The following is a 9279-nucleotide window of genomic DNA, read 5'->3' as shown; positions in this document are numbered from 1 at the left end:
CTTCAAACTGAGTGTTTTTTCCCCTTTATTTAAGCATTTAAGTAAGAACATTTCCAAATAAAAGAAGATAATTTGTGTTTGAACTAGGGCTGGGCAATTACTTGCATTTGCATGATAGTCGCAATTTAATGAATCCCATTTTTAAATCACAGAAGCCCTTAATTTTGGTCACGTTACATTTAACAAGTGTAAGTAGCTAAATTTCCCACTCCAGCCTTTTGGGTTGGCGGTAATATTCTCAAAGTTGGTTTGCAACTACAGAGAAGGGAAGATAAAGATCCAGCTAGCATGCAGATTCATGCAAGCAGTAGAATTTAGCACTTTTTCACACAAAGGTTACAGTCAACAATGATTGTAGTTAGTGAAAAGAAATATAAATCTGAATATTGGTATTAAGTAATCGTAATTTTTACTTTTCGCTAAATCTTTCTGCCCTAGTTTTAAATAAGATAAATCAACTTCATTATGTTTTTTCAAGAGCATTGTATCTAATTATCTTATCATAAGGGTCAAAATACTCATTACTTTGGTAAATCATCTTATTTGCCTCTTTAAATTAAGGGCAAATACACTTACTTTAGAAAATAATTGCTTTTTTACTGCAGTATTTTGCACTATAATACTAAATCAATTTCTTATGACAATATGGCAGAAAACACAGCAACAAATCCATTGGACTGGTGTACGTATTTAGATAGGATTACAGTTTTTTATCTATTACATCAGGAGTCTGTAACCTTGTCTTTGTGGCTCACTTAATATATTAAACAATTTATAGGTACCCTATTTTATTTATCAAATATGTTTATTATTCTTTTTTTCTGTGCTTCCATAAAAAAAAAATAAATAATAATAATAATTACTGGCCACACCCTGGCGTGGCAACTGTTATAAACTTCAACTAGAAACACCACTCCTGAGAGGTATTTCAACATGTTAATATACTGCAGTCATCACAGCTGTAACTACAGTCTTTAGATAAAAACTCTGGATATAAAAGGTTGCCCCCCCCCTCTTCTTGGCAAAATATACCAGTTGATTGCATTAACTCATTGACTCAAAGGCAATCTATCACACTAAGCATGCTTGTAGCGACAGTGGAGAGGAAAAACTTCCTTTTAACTGGAAGGAACCTTCAGGAGAACCCAGCTCAGTGTGAGCGACCATCTGCCGAGGCCGACAAAGAGACAGAAGCAGAGATATGAAAGGCAATTGTAAAAGACGGTGCAGTCTAGGAAGCAGCCAGGAAGGCAAGCTCACAGCCAGGTCCCATGTCAGAGGATGAAGAGAGCACATCCAACCAGTCACAGTCAGAGAAACAGGACTACACTAAAATACAGGCCGATTTCGAACATCTATACACAAAAGTGTTGATGGCAGTAGCACAGCTGATATTTCTCTCTAGGATGGAGTCACAGCCAAACAAGAACAGACAAGACGACGCTTCAATGAGAAAAAGCAGAGAGAGCATAACGTTAGAGATTGAACTAATTCTGCAGAGTGGGAGAATAGAGATAGAATGAAGCAGAATGATGAAAAATGGGTCCCTGTGTCCTCCAGAGGCCTAAGCCTATAGCGGCATAACTATAGAGATAGCTCATAACCTGAGCCACTCTAACTATAAGCTTTATCAAGAAGGAAAGTTTTAAGCCTACCCTTAAAAGTAGACCGGGTGTCTGCCTCACTAAAACTGGTAGTTGGTTCCACAGGAGAGGATCCTGATAAATAAAAGATCTGCATCCCATTCTACTTGTAGAAATTCTAGAAATGACTAGTAAACCTGCAGATTGAGAGCGAAGTGCTCTTTTAGGAACATAAGGAACAATCACATCTCTGATATCAGATGAAGCTTGGCCATTTAAGGCTTATATGCGAGAAGGAGGATTTTAAATTCTATTCTTGATTTAACAGGAAGCCAATGAAGAGAAGCCAGGATAGGAGAAAACTACAGTTTGTGGACTACCTGATAGTAAAGAATTACAATAGTCCAGCCTTGAAGTAACAAATGCATGGACTAGTTTCTCAGCATCACCCCTGGACAGGATATTCCTAATTTTTGCAATATTGCACAGATGAAAGAAGGAAATTCTTGAAACCTCTTTGATATGGGATTTAAATGACAGGTCCTGATCAAAAATAACACTAACATTTTTTACTTTATTGTCTTAAATTAGTTTAATCCCATCCAGTTGAAGTAACCGACTGATCAGTTTCTTTTTCAAAGACTGGTCCAAAGACTAAACGACTAAACTTCTGTTTTGTCTGTATTCAGGAGCAGAAAATTAAGAGCCCTCCAGGTTTTTATTTCATGCCTGTAATCTATTAAATGGGTTACCTTCATCTTGGGTATATAGACAGATATAGCTGAGTATCATCAACATAACAGTAAAAATGAATCCCACGCTCTCTAATAATTCTACCGTTTGGGAGCATATATATGGTAAAGAGAATTGGTCCTAGCACTGATCCCTGTCGTACTCCACAGGTAACCCTTGAGCATGAGGAAGATTTGTCATTAACGTGAACAAACTTAAATCAATCAGATAGATACGATTTAAACTAGTCTAGTACTGTTCCTTTAATTCCTACATAACATTCAAACCTTTCTAAAAGAATATTATAATCAACTGTATCAACTGCAGGACTCAGATCTAACAGGACAAGTACAGATACAAGTCCATTATCTGAGGCCATGAGAATATCATTAGTGACTTTCACCAGAGCTGTTTCAGTGCTATGATGAGCTCTAAAGCCAGACTGAAACTCTCCGAATATTATTGTGTAAGTGCACACTTGTTTGGCAACTACTTTCTCAAGAATTTTAGATAAGAAAGGAAGATTGGATATAGGTCTATAATTGACCAAGCCATCTGGGTCAAGAGACAGTTTCTTAAGTAAAGGTTTAATTACAGCAACCTTAAAAGCCTTTGATGCATATCCCTGTAAAAGGGATAGATTAATCACATTTAAAATGGAGGACAAGATCAAAGTGAATACCTCCTTAAATAACCAGGCGGGAACTGGATCTAACATACAAGTTGAAGGCTTAGATGAAGACAATAGTTTTGCTAACTCTGAAAGTTCAACTGGATCAAAACAGTCTAAACCCGGTTCAGGCTGAAAGATTGTTGCTACCCCTCCTCCTAGCCCAGAATTTCTGGGTATGTGAATATTTAAATAACTAGAAGTTGCCTCATTTATGCTGACATAATCCTCTTGCTGCAGCCAAGTTTCTGTAAGGCAACATAAATCAAAGCGATTATAACTAATCTAGTCATTAAGAAACAGACTTTTTAAAGAAAGGGATCTTATGTTAAATAGACCACATTTAATCATTTAAACTTTTTCCTCAATTGGAGTTATTTTAATTTTAATTACATCATCATGATTTACTCCTTTGGGAATCTTTTCTAATTTATTAGATTTGTGTTGTGGGCAAGACACTGTCTGGATGAAGTAAAGAGTGGGTAGCAGTAGAGAAGCTGCAGAGAGCTGTGTTAAACTCCGACTCTGCTTCCTGGTCTGCACCCTGGGTTATCAGTTACCTAAGATAGTTGATGAAAGGCAGTGGTGAACATGTTTTTTGATTGATTCTAATCTGGACTTTTACAGGGTAATTCTCTCATGATGCTTAACTAACATGCCTTGATCTAAGGAGCTCTGGCTGTCCTACCGAAAAGAGAGCCACCGACTCCATCTCAAAGTATCTTCCATGATTTTCATGTAAACAGTTTCAACCATCAACCCACCAACTCCAGCCATCTTCCCTGTCCCTGCAGAGAGAGTATCCATCAGTGTGGAAGGGGTGTTCAGGCCAGGGTGATATGCAGTGTTAGATTTCCACCACCTAACATTTTACATATTAACTAGAAAGTCTGAATTTGGCCTGAGCTGACTTGGGCTGACTTGGGCTTGGAATATATAGAAACATGGATATGACGGGTGTCGGGGATTGTCATGATGGGTACTCAAAGAGCGACCCAAATATGCAGAACACCACTAGACGGACACTGGAGTAAAAGTTTATTTAAGCACAAGCACACTGATTGACTGGTTCTGGTTCGGGCCTGGAGACTGGTTCACCGGAGTCTGCGTGAGAGACAGTTCAGTTAGCGTTGCACTCTGGAGCTTGCTTTTTTGATTGTTGCTGATTGTACCTTGAGGGTTCTTGTAGGAAACTTTGGGAGGGTCACTGTTGGATCTGGAGAGGAGTTTATCAGCAGAGTCCGCTAGCTGCTTCAGCGTCTTACATCTAGTTCTGAGTAGACCTTGGCCTTGGGTTTTCCAGCTCTTAGTCCTGAGCTGCATGAGAGTTCACTGAGGTTCTTCAGGTTTGGCTCGGAGGGTCGGCTCGGCAGGTTAGCTCTTCCTGAGCTCCACTGAGGAGAAACTGGTTTCCTGGAAGACAGAGACAAGGGTTAGAATCCAGGCTGGATTCAAAGTCACAAAAGATTCACAGAGAGACTAGGCTTAGGCGCTGACCAACTGGATCAACACTGCGGCGTTGAGGCAAGGTCTGAAGACAGCTTATATAGTGGATCCTCTGATGATCTGATGGGCTGCAGCTGTGCAGGAGGTTCACTCAGAAGGATCCACGGCGGACTCTGCTGGAGAAAGGTGGAACTTCTCCAGCTCCCAACAGTACCCCCCCCTCAACGACCGCCCCTTGGTGGTCCGGAAGAGGTCAAAGGGCAGGAACGCTCGTACTCCTCGATAAGGGCAGGGTCGAGGATGTACGAGCCCGGAACCCACTGGCGATCCTCCGGTCCGTAGCCCTCCCAGTCGACGAGGTACTGCCAGCCGCGACCTCGTCGACGGGAGTCCACGATGCGTCGAACGGTGAAGGCGGGATGACCATCGACCTCCAGGGCGGGTGGTGGGGAGTCGGACGGTGGGCACAGAGAACTCGAGATGACAGGTTTAACTTGAGAAACATGGAAGGTTGGGTGAATCCGGAGAGACTGAGGCAGTTGGAGACGGACGGCAGATGGACTGATGACTTGAGAGATCTTGTAGGGACCTATAAACTTAGGCGAAAGTTTTCGAGACATCCCCTTGAGGGGAATGTCTCGAGTGGACAGCCATACCTCCTGGCCTTCAGAGTACTCGGGGCGGGACGTCTCCTGGAATCTGCAAAGCGTTTGTTGGTTTCAGAAGATCGGTTGAGGGTAGTAATGGTCTCTCTCCAAATCTTCTGGCAGCGTCTGTTGTGCTGATTGACAGACTGGACCGAGATTTCACTTTCGTCTGCGGGAAAAAGTGGAGGTTGATAGCCCAGACTGACCTGAAATGGAGATTGTCCCGTAGAAGCTGATTTGAGAGAGTTGTGTGCGTATTCGATCCACGTAAGATATTGGCTCCAGTCGACTGGGTTGTTGGATGTGAGGCAACGAAGGGTTGATTCTAGCTGCTGGTTCATCCTCTCTGTTTGTCCGTTGGATTGAGGATGGTAACCAGATGTCAGAGAGGGTTTACAGCCGAGTGCAGAGCAAAATGCCTTCCAAACCTGAGATATGAACTGAGGGCCTCGATCCGAGAGGATCTCCTGGGGGATGCCATGTAAGCGGAAGACGTGCTTAACAAGGAGCTGGGCTGTTTGGAAGGCCGTGGGAAGTTTCCTAAGGGGGATGAGATGGCAAGCCTTCGAAAAACGGTCAACAATGGTGAGGATAGTTGACATACCTCGAGAAACGGGGAGGCCGGTGACGAAGTCAATCGCTATATGAGACCACGGGCGCGAGGGAACCGGAAGTGGCTGTAGCAGGCCAGAGGGAGGCTGATGTGAGGCTTTATTTCGGGCACATGTGGAGCAAGCCAACACATACTCCTTGACATCTCTATGGAGGGTTGGCCACCAGAAGCGTCTTGAGATCAGGGCGACGGTTCTACTGACCCCCGGATGTGCAGAAAACTTGGAAGCACGCATCCATTGGATGAGACGGGACCTGACAGAAGAAGGCACATAGGTTCGGTTAGCTGGACCGTTACCTGGATCGGGCTCTGTAGCCAGGGCGGAGTTGATTAGGTCAGTGATCTCCCAGTTTACCACTCCCACAGTGCAGGAAGCCGGGAGGATAGGTTCAGGTGTCTCAGGATGATCGACGGAGTAAAGACGAGAGAGAGAATCTGGTTTCACATTCTTGGATCCGGGTCTGTAGGAAATTATGAGGTGAAACCGTGAGAAAAAGATGGACCACCTGGATTGACGGGGATTGGCTTGCTTGGTTGACTGGATGTAAGCCAGGTTCTTGTGATCTGTCCATACTAGAACCGGATGCTCAGCTCCCTCCAGCCAATGTCTCCATTCCTCCAGCGCCAATTTGATAGCCAACAGCTCACGGTCTCCCACATCGTAGTTCTGCTCTGCGGATGAAAGTCTACGGGAGAAAAAGGCGCATGGATGGATCTTTTGATCCGAGTTACATATTAACTAGAAAGTCTGAATTTGGTCTGAGCTGACTTGGGCACTGTCATGATGGCTTTCTGATAAACCCATATGCAGAACACACCACGGAGTCAGGGGTAAAAGTTCAACAGTTTATTAAAGGCACACACAGAGAAATATGAACTGGTTCTGGTACAGGTCCGGGACTGGAATCACTGATATCTGCAGAGATGGATAGTTTGATTAGCCAAGCAGTTCAGATGGCTTGTCGAGTGTGTTAATTTAGAATGTACCTTGGAGAGGTTCTGGCAGATCCTTTGAGAGGGGGGGAACCGGTTGGGTCCAGAGACTATGGATTCAGCAGGGAGCTCAGCAGCAGCAGCGTCTAGCTTCTGACTCGTGAGTTTCTGACCTTGACTTGATTTACTAGCTCTTACTTGAGAGCTATAGGAGGAATCCAGACTGATATCGTATGGTTTGGCTTCCTTGGGCAAGCAGGCAGGTTTCAAGGCAAAGCTCATCCAGAGCTTCTGGGTTTCTGAACTTGACTTGGTTTCCTAGCTCTTCCTTGAGAGCTGTAGGAGGAATCCAGACTGATATCTTCTGGTTTGGCTTCCTTGGGCCAGCAGGCAGGTTTCCAGGCAAAGCTCATCCAGAGCTTCTGGGTTTCCTGTGAGCAAAGAAGACAAAGGCAGGCTAGAATCTAGTTTCTCTCTAGAGCCAACTAAGATTCTCTAAAAATGACAGAGGCTCAGGTTTGCTAACCAAACTTGGTCAACACTGCGGCGTTGAAGGAAGGTCTGGCTGCTGCTTATATAGGAAGGTCTCCTGATGGGCTGATGAGCTTCAGGTGTGCTGGAGGGCTCCAGCCCAGGAGACCCACAGCGCACCCTGCTGGAGACAGGTGGTGATTCTCCAGATCCCAACAGGCACCTTTTTCCCCATATATCTGCTGGATGCCTTTCAATGATTTTTACATCAAAATTATCCCCTTAGTAGTGTTGGACTGACACAAAAAAACTTAGTAAAAATGTGTTGTGTTTGAAACATAAAGAATACTGAGAAAGCACATGTGTTCAGGTATTATTCCAAGGATACTGTACATACGGTTCAGTCTGTGCTCTGCAAAAAAAAGTAAATCTAAATAAGTAATTTAAAAAAAAAATAAGGGCATTTAGTCTTGAATTGAGGATGCAACTAAGACATTTTGCTAATAAAAAAGACAATTTACATTTAATATAAGAAAAACAATTGCATTGTCTTATTTCAAGTGCATATTATCGAATTATCTTATTCTAAGAGTAAACATATTCATTACATTGGCAAACTATCTAATTTACCTGCTCAAATTAAGGGAAAATAAGGCTAAATTTGAGAAATTGTTACTCATTTCTAGATCGTTTTTTTGCAGTGTGACAGTAAGTCCCTCCAAATGATCATTAAGTTCTTCATTTTGCACTGCCTGAAGTTTAAACTATGATGGTTTATCAAAGTGAAATAAACATGTAACAAAAATCTACTCTATATATGTCATGTTAGGACTACACTACTGTCTGTTAAATAAATTATATAAGAGCAAGCACAGATTTGGTTCCTGAGTAAGACAGTTCATCATTTTGTAATTTAACTGACAGAGATTCCTTTTACAGAAACAATATAGAGAATATTCTAAAACATAGTTTTATGCTCTTGGTTTTAGAGAAAAAAAATCAATCAGGCAGCTGTAGCTCATCCAAAATGCTGCTACCAGAGTCCTTAAATCAATGCACATTGCAAAAGGTTATATTTTAAAATGTTATAGTTCTATGCTGAATGCTACTGGAAACAAATATAATTTGAAGTTAGCTTAATGAACCATCTAGACCCCTGAGGTCATCTCAAATATGTTCACTCATCATTCCCAACAGGGGCCAGAACTAATCAAAACAGGGCTGAATTTTGTTTCTATGTTTCTCAACTAAGAAATCATTTCCTAATAAGTACAATGGTGCCATCCCAGACCTGTGTACTAGATGTGGAGAAGAGAAGGGAACATTCCTCCATTGTATCTGGAAATGCAAGAAAGTTAAACTATTCTGGAGGGAGATTAAACAAGCTCTGGAGACTATACTGGGTATAAAACTAGTTTTTGACCCCAAATTGTTCATTCTAGGTTTATATTCTGACAGACATCATATGTCCAGAAATATTATTAATGCCTTGGATTTATGTCTACTACTGGCAAAATAAGTCATAGCACTCTCATGGAAGAGTACCAGTTAACCAAAATGTATTAATTGGATTAAGGAAATATCCACAACATTACCAATGGAAAAGATTACTTTCATTTTAAAAGGGAAACTTTCACTTTTTCAAAACATTTGGAGTCCTTTTATGGAATATATAGAAAACATGGATATGACGGGTGTCGGGGATGAGTTATAGTTGTAGTTGGTCCCCTGCAGTGTCCTAAAATAATCTTCATTTGTATACTTGACGACTTTGGATTATATATTCGAGTTTGTATTTTCTGAACCACGTACAATACTAAAATAATATGGGCTAATTTATGGAAAATAGAGAAACCGTTATTATTGTAATTGTTGTTTCTTCTCAGGGGGGTTTGCGCTTCGGGGCATTGTGTTTTGTTTTTGTTCTTTTTTTTATTTGTTTGTATTTTCTCATATACTCTGTGTGTCATAGGTGCTGCTCTAAAATACTCCGGAAAGACAAGTCGAACGCTGGACAATAATTTAACTACCCTGGACTTTTCCTTCGATGTGAGAGCACACTTATGTCCTGACTATTATTGAAAAATTGTTGAAAAACTAATAAAGATAATGTTGGAAAAGAAAATCATTTCCAGATAAAGCTGATATCTACAGACACGCCAGCTGACAGCTTTCCGAGGGCCC

The sequence above is a fragment of the Cyprinodon tularosa genome, unplaced genomic scaffold, assembly GCF_016077235.1.
Source record: "Cyprinodon tularosa strain WSP-4 unplaced genomic scaffold, ASM1607723v1 ctg63, whole genome shotgun sequence".
Taxonomy (NCBI): domain Eukaryota; kingdom Metazoa; phylum Chordata; class Actinopteri; order Cyprinodontiformes; family Cyprinodontidae; genus Cyprinodon; species Cyprinodon tularosa.
The sequence above is the reverse complement of the archived record's forward strand: the minus strand, read 5'-3'. Positions refer to the sequence as shown.